The 12,388-nt window shown below is 34.7% G+C and overlaps 1 protein-coding gene across 3 annotated transcripts in view; it reads right to left on the bottom strand.

Moving 5' to 3' along the window:
- The window catches only part of LOC108966127 (protein doublesex), a 105,422-nt gene extending 93,653 nt beyond the window's left edge, over positions 1-11,769 (bottom strand). Inside the window, exons 1-2 of one of the 3 annotated variants that reach the window (XM_018928883.1) lie at positions 11,422-11,769; positions 11,163-11,367 (exon numbers count right to left, since the gene is read on the bottom strand). The gene's annotated coding sequence lies outside the window, so the exon portion shown is untranslated. Of the gene's footprint in view, positions 1-1,159; positions 2,152-11,162 lie in introns of those variants that run through there. The other 2 variants (XM_018928882.1, XM_018928881.1) reach the window with 2 other exon arrangements.
- Between the last annotated feature and the right edge of the window lie 619 nt (positions 11,770-12,388).

Below are 12,388 nucleotides of genomic sequence, written 5' to 3'. Positions count from 1 at the left end.
TAGTCTGCAATAGATTGAAATCCACCTTCAACCTGATTGTGAATGAGGACAATACGAAATATCTCCTCTCATCAAACAGTCACCGTATTCGCAACATGGAACCAGCATTAAACCAATAACAATCCTGCTATATGGTGCACAAGCATGGACGATGACAACTTCTGATCTATTCTGAGTATTGATATATTTTTCCGTTTTTTAGTGGATTTTTCCGAATGGTTCGAACTTCTCGGGGACGACCATTACTATTTCTGTTATCAACTAAGTACGTTTAAGAAAAATAATGAATTTTCTCAAAATACGGGTATAAAATTATTTGCGAGCYCATAGATTTCACCATCGTCTTTTTTAACTCATATGTATGTACGCAAATTAATCACCTCAACACAAAATTAAAATTTTTCACCAATAATTAAACTGTTATTTTTCACGAAAATTTGAATAAATGTTTCCAAATTGTAGGTTGTTTCGGGAGGCTCAACAAACTATCCACCTTTCTATGTATTATTCATCCAACTGATTAAAGAGCTTAAATTTATAAATAAAATATCTATTCCCAGTTTCTCTTTTCTATTAACATTTTTCCTAAATAAACGCAGTAATACTGCTTGGTAGCATTTGGAATTTGTTGCTACTCCAATCAAACGCACAGGCACAAAGTCGAAAACCGTAATACCACAACCAATTCTCAGATTAGAATTGCTAAAGAATCAAACAGCAAATTTCATGTATTTGATTTCCAACCTGAAAGCAACGAGGAACCTTTGAACTGCAGGATCAGCAATTTGTAGGATAACTTCCAAAGACACAACCAAAATAAGGATAAATCACCTTATATTTCAGAAACACTCACGGAAAATTTAACTAAGTATCGATAATAAGTATTTATTTTAAATATGATATGTATATCTAAATGTATGAAATAAATCAAGTATAGTAAGCAATTAAATTCTATACCGCACATTTTAATCATAATATAAATATGCAGATAACAATAAACTCATTGTTACAAATGTTTGCAAATGTGTCATCGATTTCGCTCCGCCCACAAACTTCAAATGCTATCTGTGGAGATATTTTGCTCTCTGCACAATTTCTTCAAATCTTTTACAATTTAAAAAAAAAAATKTATACTCATTGGCAATGAAATTAAACTTACAATATCTTGTTGATAARTCACGCACTCTCCTTAATCTTTAATTTTTTGAACAATCCTTATATTGCACATGGTTAGCAATTAATATTTAATTGCATTGGCGATATTGCATTTCTTTTSTATGTTTGTTCACTATTTTTATAATTTTCAGTTTTTAGGTAGAAGTTGACAGCAACCCTTTCAATATACAAGTTCCGTAAACTTTATTTTGCGAACGAAAAGGATCGGCTTCGATCAATGAGCTTCTGTTTAAATGTGCATATGTTTGTAATCGACTTTTAAACAATAACTGATCGTGGCGCCGATTGCACTTCCATCGAAACTGAAAATATTTGAATTAATTCCCCGACGGCGAAAGCCAAAGTAACAACGCACCCAAACACCCTTTGATTATTGGTAATGTCAGCGAAGAACGTTACTGTTAGTTTGCGATCGCACGGAACACCAAATTTGAACGACAGCGCATGTAAAATCGCAATCCCGAATGTTTGGCACACTTATACATACATACATATGTCCAATGACCGATGCAATACGCTTAGGAGTTGCTTAAAGCGCAGAAGTAACAAAGGCGGCACTTTTKTATTTATTCTTGCAAAATACAACACGAACTCCGTTAGACAACGCGGAGAACAAGCGGCGACATGAACATCGACAACGACATCAACATCAATTACGAATTCGTTTTTGACTATTAATTCAACTTGAAYTTGCTGAGCAAAGAATTGGAACAACGTGTGAGGCAAATGCGGATGCGAATGGTGACCGGCCGCAGCGTAACAGCACAGAACTGCGAATGTGGTGTGCAGTGTCCAAGTTGTCGACTCAAGGCACTGCGATGCTAGCCACTGTGAATTGAGTTGTTCCCGAGTGCTCTAGCCATAGTGGTAACGATGTGCGAATGCACAATCCGTGATAAAGGGTGTAGTAGTTGTGGTGGTGCTGCCGTTGCTAAAAAGTTGCTTGGAGCTTGTTGTGTGGCCGATGACCGTAGTGCAGTCGGCTCGTTTTGGCGAATTGTTTGCTGTCAATGACAATGTCACTGCACAGACCTCAGACACGATAGACAAACTGGCGGAGGGTGTATAACTATACAGCAACACGACAGAACCCAATTAAATGCAAACTCTCAAGAGCTAAGGCTGCAACTGCTTCTGTAAGTTGCCGTTTCTGTTACTTTTGCTGTTGCTGTTAATCTAAATGCATTTCTTCACATGTGTCGGTTCTCTGTCGGTTTGTTGTTCTGCTAACATAGTTGTTACCTTAGCGGTGAGACGAGTGCATACYGGCGCATTACCCCAAAAAGTTGTTGCGCAGCCACCACCGCAAGCACTTGTTCAGTGCATATATACATATGTATAAATGAACACCTCCGGAAATGCAGCAACAACTGGCAACTATATAAGCGCTCCTACACGTCCCCGAGACGTCGCAACCAACCGCTTGCAGCTCAGTCGGAAAGTGCTATAGCCAATGTGTATGAACACATCTATGCTTGTCGCTGTGTATTGGTCTCTTTCTGTGTTTGTTCATTTATTGTCGTTAGAATATTGTCGTTGCAATACAGCGAGTGCATGCGGCAACAGAGCAATGTTAAACTGTATACAGTGCTGTTAGTCCGCAACTAACTTTCCTGTTACGGCACTGTTGTGCAGTCCATGCTGTCGTTACACACGAACCAAGAGGTTCGAAGTAGTTTGACCGATCCAACACTATTCGACAAACTCTTTATTTTGTTTTGTTTATTATTACCTCGAAAGCGTCGCTCTCACCACGATTGTAGTTCATTTATTTGCAGTTATGTCTCCCTGAATTTACACACTTATAAAATTCGTTCGACCGGCGGCAGCCCTTCGCATCTGTTTTGTGCTCAGGTATTCAGAGGTAATAATCAAGCACATAAATTTATCCACTCTTCTAATAGACGACCTTATATATAGCCCACAGTAGTACAAAATTAAAGAGAGCATTTGATTTCATCAAGATCGAAAAATTGTGCGCTATGGATTCCTCCACAATTACGTTTGTTATAACATAGAAAGTTATAAAATATAATTATACTATGGTTTAAAGCTAGCAAGTAAGGATTGATTTGCGAAAATTGTCCAATCYAAAACCAAACATATGTAGTGTGGGCAGATTAATTAAAATGTTATTATCTTAGCTATGCCCACTGTCTACATAAATTTGTTATTTTTTTTTTATTTTTTATGTTCGATAACCAGACAATAAAATATGACATAAGAATGTGAACTGTGTTCTTTCTCTTGCGACCATTAAGGGTTTGAATAAGCATTGAGCTAATTTCATTTATTCGTGTGTTTTCTCTCTTATCAGTTCATTTTTTTAATCTCAACATATACAATTTAAAAAGAAAATCCCACTGTCAGGCTTTTGGAGCAATTTTCCGACCGGAAGGCCCGGACTTGTTATATGTATGTACATGCATTTTTTAAAATTTCCTTAGTATTGAATATTTAAAGAATATACTAAGCAGCCAAAGAAATCTTTGTCCAACCAGTTGTCCCAATTGGTGTCATTCTAAATTATTTGGTGGGGTCCACTTACATAGATATGTACATATATTTAAATATTATACATATATGTACAYWCATATGTACATATACACCATAAATACGGTACGCTCGTTAGACGGGGAGATATTATTTGTTGGGCTTAATATTATCGAACCCTTATTGTTATATTGCGCAAAATGTAAGTAATATATGAATATATACATATATGTAGATACGTAACATTATCAATACTACAAAGAGAGTTGATCATGAAACCAATAACCCTTTCTGAATGAAGAAAATTCTCTTAGGTTGTTGATCGGATATCACCGAAGCAATAGCATCTCAYACTCATAGTTAGTTGGTACCTCAAAGAATACTAAAATTATACAAATGTATCGCCATGTTTCTCCTGCGATCACTGACAAGCCGTTCGAAGCAAGCCTCCACTAGCGGTTTACACTCAATGCGATAACACTCATGAGAGCTTAACAACTCCCCACAACAGAGTACATCAGCAAGGTCGAAAGCTTTCGTTGGAGATATCAAACAACTAATATGTAAAACAAAGTATAGTTAAAAGTTAGAAATCGAGTTTTACTGATTCAAGTATAAGCTTCAGTTAGCAGTCGCACCTAAGTTRTTACAAAAATTCAAATTTTTTTCGATACGATTAGTTTCTATTTTATATTCTTTTTTTCCTTCTTCTGTAAACTTGTGAAAAATGATGTTACGTTATTTCGCATTTTAGTTGACGAAATTTACGAGTCTCTTATTATCTACATACATATGGTATTCTCTTTTCCTAATTCAAACTCTTTGCAGTACATTTATTATTCCCTTATTATGGAACAGAAAATGTTGATAACCATAACTGATTTGTAAATATCGGAAGAAACGAATAAATGCTAACTTAAGGAATCTCGGTGGATAAACTAATAAATTGGATGAAATTGTGGAAGAAGAAGCGARTAAAGTAGAAAAGGTGTGAAGTGGAAGTGCAGAAAATGCAAGACTGACAAAGGCTTGCGTGCTTTAACAATTAGACTCATTTTTTATATGATTGCAGAGGTTAGCATTGCAGTTTTCTCTTCTTCAACCACATTGTTATTATTCATTTACGCCTTGGGCCGAGGTTTAACCCTCCACTAGCAAAATTTCATAAGTAAGCGCGATAAGTTCTCTAATTTCTTTCTTAATCWACCATTGCTTTGAATTGAGTCGGTTCAAAATATCAAAGCTACTATTATTTAATTGTTTCGAAATGCAATATTTCTATTCTCGAAAACAGTCCAATTCATATAAATTTTATTTTCTGAATTTTATAAATTATTAAAATTTAGAATTCAACAAATTCTTTTTTTTTATTTTTTTAGCCTTCTAAACTGAATTTTTATCCACTGAAGCATATGCATGTGACAGACAAGTGGATAAAAGACGGTGACGACCCATTGAAATGTAGTAAACTCAAATACTGGTATGTTCTTCATAGGCAATAGTTATTCAAAAAAGTGAATAAATATGTAGTTTCGTGTAATGCAGAAAATGAGGGATATTAATTCACGTACTGCAACGTTGACGTTACCATAAAATAAGGCATTTCATTAATTTCATGAAAAAAAAATTGTAAAAAATATATTTTTTTCATTTCATTTATTAATTCCTGGAGTTTTTTTTTTATATAAGATCGTATCTATGTAAGTTCGTTACCTTTTTTTAGTGCTTTTTGAAAAAACGCAATAAAATATACTAGTATTGTTATCAGGAAAATACTACATTGCTCACGTGGCAAAGTGCTAGTAGTTGGTGACACATGTATGTATGTGTCTAGTATTCGTATTCGTTCGTAGTATGGCATTATTATGAAATGTCTGCAATAGGCGTTAAAAGAAAGTTGTAAATAATAAAATAATATACTTCAGTACGATTTAATATTTATGTATATGATTTTCCATATATACTAATATTTTATCCTAATAAATATTTAATTTTAAAAGTATTTATAACATATAATATTAATATGTCTGGCAAATCAGGGTTAAAAGCAAAAAAAAACATTTGTACCACTGCACGCTTTGCTAARTTTGCTTTACAATTTTCGAAAATATTTCATATACATTCTTTCTCACTCTCCCTCTCTCAGCTATGCTATTTTTTGCCATAGAAATCAATATGCTCTTATATACATATGTATATTTATATATGCATACATATTTCAGCATTCGCACTTAGTTTAATGTATCTCAAAGTAGGAAATTGAAACGCAACAAGTTTGCAAGTTTTGTACGCTCATACATCATATCCATGGATATACAGCTGTGTTCATATTAATGTAACTAATTTTTAACAAAACTTGTTTTCGGGTTAGAATTAAAAGAAAAAATCATCCGTTATATAAATACATATGTATAAGTGTAGCGTTGGCATTTCTTCGAAATTAATCGCTTTAGTGACCATTAAAACCCTGTAACCAGGGCAAATTRCCGTTTTAAATTTCATATAGAGTTTTCATAATAATATATTTTTGTATAAATTATTGTTTTTCCTTAAGAAAAAATGTTTATATTTTCTCACACATTAGGTTAGGAGTCTTGTTGTGGTTATTCGTTTTATCTAGAGTTGCATAGTGAAAAGTCGTGTGGTATCTGATTTTAGATTGGGATTTCACAAATGTTTTCTGATCATCCCTGCTTTCATACTATTATTATTATGGTTAAGATTGTCATTCACCTTTTGAGACCTAATAGCCCTGACAGACGGCATACTTCTGCATTTAGGCAGCTGATAGTGAAATTTGTTTATATATTTAAAAAAGTTAAATAAAAATGAACAAGATAAATTATTAAAAGAAATCTTGGTATTTTTAGAAAATCAATATAAATTTAACGAAAAAGTGCGTTTATTATTAACTACGTCAAAAGATAATAGAGTRAAATTGATAGCAAACTACGCATTGTTTATTTTCTGTCATCTAAAAATATTAAAATTTGTTTTTGTTAGTACACTTGCACATAATTTAAACGCAAAGGAGGCAGCAGAGTAAAAGCGACATCTGTCAAAAAATAGCAAAAATCTGCCATTTTTGAGCAGTTGCCTACCCAAATTTGGTAAATTCAGCTAAATGCACGAAATTAAGCCCGCTAATACATATTAGCGCTGTCGTCTGTCAGGGCTATAATATTTGGGTGGCTATTAACTAATGCAATGATTTTTGATCAGTTAGCTTGTCTCTCTATCCTTTTACATCAAAAAGTTCGATTTGCGTGATAACGAAACCCAAACGAATTAACACTCGTTCTCTATACCGTTACATTAAGCTGAAAGGTACAATTTTAGGTGAAATTTCATTAAAACATCTCCAAGTTGCTCTTCCATTAACATGAACACAACCGTGTGCATGGATGTGCCAATGTAAGAATGTATGTATATCTGCAGAACCCAGTCGAACCTTGCAGAATGCGGTTTCCAAAAAAATACCTTTTAAGGTACTGCCGGCATAATAAGGAATACACATGTAAGTATCTTGAGTAAATATTCGTTATGACAAATTATAAAATATCTGCATGCAAAATTTACAATGTTGGTTTTTTTACTGCTTGGATTTCATTAGCTTCGGCCAATGTACAGGACGAGCGAAGAACAAGCAAATATGAGTGAGAATACTTTCAACTAGTTTTATTAATGGTGATCTTCAGTACATAAAGCTTTTAAAGGCAGCTATAAGCTGTTGTGGTCCGATCTGAACAATATTTTCTGAGATTGTAGCGCATCTATGCCAAATTTCATGGCATACCTTGTCGAATTAAAAATATTTAGGCAAGGACTTGAGTTTGATCGGCCAGTTTATATGGCAGCTATATGTAATAGAGGTCTGATCCGCTAAAATTTCAGAGCAATATCTCAAAAGCTGAGGGACTATTTAGCGAGTATACAGATCGTCGTAGAACATTTGAAACTTATGTATATCGTGCAATCGCAGCGAATTAAGAGTAGATACACCAATTTGGTTGATTAGATATTATCACTTACTCGTACATATTCTTAAAGAAGTATTTCTTGTAAAAAGGTGTTCCGATAATTAACTACCTTCATAGCCCGACAGAGTCATTAGTGCAAGACAAATTTACTATTGTAGAGTGCATTTTCGAAATTTTAAAAGCAACATARGGTGATAATTCGATTCTTACTTTAGAAGGAAAATCACGCAGCGATTGGAGGTTGTGGAGAGAAGATCAAACCACAATTAAAATTGCTTAGCTCTGCTCTACTTAGAAGGTGAAGAATATTCCATGGGTAGAAAATGAAATGGTCGCCGCTTTCTGGAATCCGCATCAAACAATCTCTACCGGCTACTTAGAGAAGCGTATTATGATCACATCTTCGCTGAATAATAAKAGATAATGGAAGATCATGTCAACACAGCGGATCACGCCTTCGCGTGCTATTGTGAAAGTGGTCTGCATAYATTGAGAATTAAATTGTCATTTTTTCAAAACCTTCGCATGCTAAATATGTATGTATCCAACCGTCCAGGCATGAAGTCTACTTCATAACCATGATAATAACTGCAAACCCTTCTATTAAGAAATCGAAGAATGTAAAGGCAATCCCGACTATTTTACGCAGACTGAAATACTGACTGATCAGAAGTRGCTCAAAGATGGGAATTAATATTCATGAACAATTTCAGTCAGCGGAAAGTTTCTATTTACAAATTATATTAATTTACCTATGTATATGTATATATGTAGTTAGAAAAATTGGTTTTCTTAAGAAATTTTAAATGAAATAAAATATTTTATCCTTAAAGTCCTTGTTTTTTCATTATTAAATAAAACTAAGAGCTACTCAAATAGTGGTTTTTCTGTTGAAGATGCTTTTCATTGAGAGTTCACTTGTATTTCTTTTTCTCTTGCAACAAAAAAATTAAGATATCTTGATGAAATTTGGTATACATGGCAAAAGAAGAACTCCGCTCGTAGATGGGCGGAATCGAACCTCTGCAGTGCCATGACTAAGCACTAAATAAAGATAAGATAGGGCCCTACTCTCTAATACATTTAAAGTACATATCCCTAAACTACTAAAGCCAGATAATTCCAAATTCTACCTCCGAAATGGTATGAGAATATCTCAATAAAGTTTACAAAACATATTTTACTTATAAAAGAATATCTTTGTGCCTAAAATAAATAAAAACTTGACCTAGCGTCCATATAACTATTATCATGATTTTCTAACATCCGCAACATGCTCTATATGACTGGGACATATGTGACTCATAGAATATCTTTATAGCATGTGAATGATAATAGTTAATAAATAAAACGGGTCGATACAACTCCAACTCTCCTATACTACATACATTTTGGTTTTCTTGCAAATCTTATGCCGAATTTGATCGTCAGTGTATGAGTTATGTATGTACATATATAAAAATGCTTAGATTCTGATCCTCTGGTTGACGTTGTAGGACATCTTATGGTATTTCCCTAGCTTTGATTCTTGCAAGTTGTAAGAGTACAAAATGTTCGGTTGAACCTGAACTTTCTTGTTTTGTATATGATTTTCCCACCAACCACATCAACGAGTAAGATCACAAAGTGGGAATTCTTACAGGGTTTGTCCGGAAAGAAAAAGGACTGAGTGTTTAAAAAAATAGATTGAAGTAATCGTTACAATTCTTTAAGAACTCTCCATATAGGCTCCTTCTGCGTCGATGCAGTGCTGCCAGCGCGATTTCCAAGCATTGAAGGCGTTACGGAAGGTATTCTCCGGAATAGCCTTGAGAGCCGAGGTGTATACTTATTGTCACAAAAAACTTGCCTTTCATCGGCCTTTTCAGGCAAGGAAACTAAAAAATGTCCTAGGGGCCACATCTGTGATTACATTATTCAAAAATTGAGGGTCACTTCCACTCGCCGCAATTTCTGGTCGTCAGTGAGCACTTTTGGAACCATCTTCGCCCACACCTAGCGTCACAATGTCCTGAACCACAAATTTTGATAAATTTAACACCAGAGGAATTAAGCGAATACTTAGTCGACGGTATGGATGCAGAACTTTGCGTACACGAGTCACATTGTCGGTGTTTGTCGAAGCCGCAGGTTTCCTAGCACGCTCTTCATCAGCGACCTCTTCCCAACCCTAAAAAAAAGGCCTGGTGTCACCAAACATACCACTTCTTGCTAAAGCAACATCTGGGTAAGTCTGCTTGATTATATCAAACGTTTTCGGCTTGCACCACTCACAAAAATACGTCGCGCGAAAATGTTTGTTCTGACTCTCCATGTGCTCAGAGACAACTGACCAGACGCTTGTTCTTTAACCAGGAACGCCCTCTACCAAATCCAGTTTATAATACTGACCACGATCTTGAGTCAAGCCTCTTGACCAATTTCGTTTATATTCAGCGCAAAATTGCATCCTTTTTTTTATAAAAATTATCCTCTTAATTTCATAAAAATRTCACACATTTTGACTGACATAAACGCTGTAAAGTCAGACAGAAAGTTTATATTGATGGGAGTCACTATATCGCGTATATGACTATATCTGCTAAAATAACGAAGCTCTTTTCGTTTTACATTCAATGTTAATGTTCTTTACATACATTTTGGCAGATATATACAATATATTATAAGCCAATCGAAAGTTTAAAATTCTTATATTGGGTATATGGGGAGTATTACCCGATTTTATCAAATTTTGCCATTACACTTATTACCAGGAAAAAAACGTTCTCTGAGGTTCTTGGTTTAAGTGATTAACCACTTTTTTCGATCAGAGATTTGATCTGGGACTTGATAAGTTATGGACAGATTTTATCCAATTTGAGGCTTTAGATATTTTTATAAAGCTTCCTACCGATAACCGATAACTTCATAAATAAAACACTAATTTATATACTGTAAAATGAAAGAAATAGATGGACTTTAAAATTTTGTTAAATGGAACAAAGCAGTAAGCCTAAGAATTAGGCTGAAAGCTTCCTGAGAAATATGATTACACCTGGAGAAGGACGTTGCCACGCCCAYTTTCCATTTTCCATCTTATTGTGAAGTTTTATGCTTCTGCGTAGTTTTCAACATCAGAATTCTATAGGTGAGCAAATTTGGCATAAATAGCAATAGTAGTTTTTGAAAAGCAGAACTACAACACTATAGTGAACAATATGGTGAAGCACTAACACCAAAATATGTTCACACCATTACGTATCCTTGCTAGAACATTATCGATTTAAAACGTACTTCTTCCGAAGTCACCAACGTCGAAAACCTAATCTCTGCAAACCTCTAGTTTTTACTGGGGTRACAGTATTGTAAGTAAATACATTTCGAATACCCTGTAGTCGTATTAGACTATACATTCATAAATCAGATATAGAAATAACGGGCGTTATAAAGACTTATATATGATTTTAATTCTTTTAACATACATATAATTTTTTTGCGTATGAATTAATTAATTTTGACGAAAATTACCCTTACCATTGATGAAAACGTGTAGTCATCAACGAAAAAGTAGAAAAATTTCCCGGCCGATAATATATTATATTAGTCGCTRGTAACCGCCACTTTCCCATGCAGGAAATGATGAGACTAACGGACCGGTTGGATGTGCGAACTCACTGGAAGCGGAAATAACGGAGATCACTGCTGGGTTTGCGGAATTTGTTGCTTCATATGTGTGTATCTAGAACTCAGTTACTTAAATATATGCAATTTGGGCAATGCAATTGAAGTGTACCGTGCAACCATATAATTTAACTTCACTGATTTGTATAATAACATGAATGTCCATTGCATCGGCGGCAATACATACATACAACCATATATGTATGTATATACTATATGTAGATGCACATGTTAACAAAGGTGCTGAACTGAACTCAGAGTATAACATAATCACTTAACTTTTTATTTCGACATAATTTATTAGATTGGCAATAACAAACGCGTATTTATACTTTTCCATCTCAAGCCCCTTCGCCCCGACACTGTGAACAACCGGCACCCGAATACTCGTTATGTTATGCATTTATTTATTTATTATTATTTTTTGACATGGTGTCTCGAAGCACCACGGCAGCATCATAGCGGCCCCAGCGTCTGATAAAGTAGTTTAGTTACTAAAAATGCGCGCMATTGAGAGCTGATTGCAATTTTTCATACATTATCATAGCCCCATTTTGTAACTCACCTTTCATGTTGGGAGACGTCCTCAGCACGCAACTGAGTCCGTAGACTCTTTGAGAATTGCTATGGCTGTTGAATCAAAGAGCGCCAACTGTTAAGAGCATCATGACAGAGTGCGACAATGTCTCTAACTAGTGGCAATAACCATATCTTCTTGTAGAACCTTGCACATATCAGTATCTGTACGAAGACCAATGAAGACATTACCAATCGTTTAACAAAAATACCAACTTTTTGTGGCGGAGGAATTGAAATTTGAATTACAAATAGCTAGGCGCATAATATTCGAAATTACTTAATTTAATGCAAAGCCAGGTGCTCGTGCACTGTTATTCTTTGCTTTTAGTAGCCAACAACAATGAGTTGTCGTTATAAAATTCTCAAACGTGTTCAGTGTAGTGTCAAATTAAATTAAATCAGTTCAGACTGTACTCTAGCCTCAATAGCCCCCATACAGAAATTTTATATATTGGTCAATATGTGTGATATTTTAATGAAGTTGATTAGAAATTGGTCCA

The sequence above is a fragment of the Bactrocera latifrons genome, unplaced genomic scaffold (assembly GCF_001853355.1).
Source record: "Bactrocera latifrons isolate USDA-ARS-PBARC rearing strain unplaced genomic scaffold, ASM185335v1 scaffold_156, whole genome shotgun sequence".
NCBI classification, from domain to species: Eukaryota; Metazoa; Arthropoda; class Insecta; order Diptera; family Tephritidae; genus Bactrocera; species Bactrocera latifrons.
Note: the sequence above shows the minus strand (reverse complement) of the source record. Positions and strands in the feature narration are given on the sequence as shown.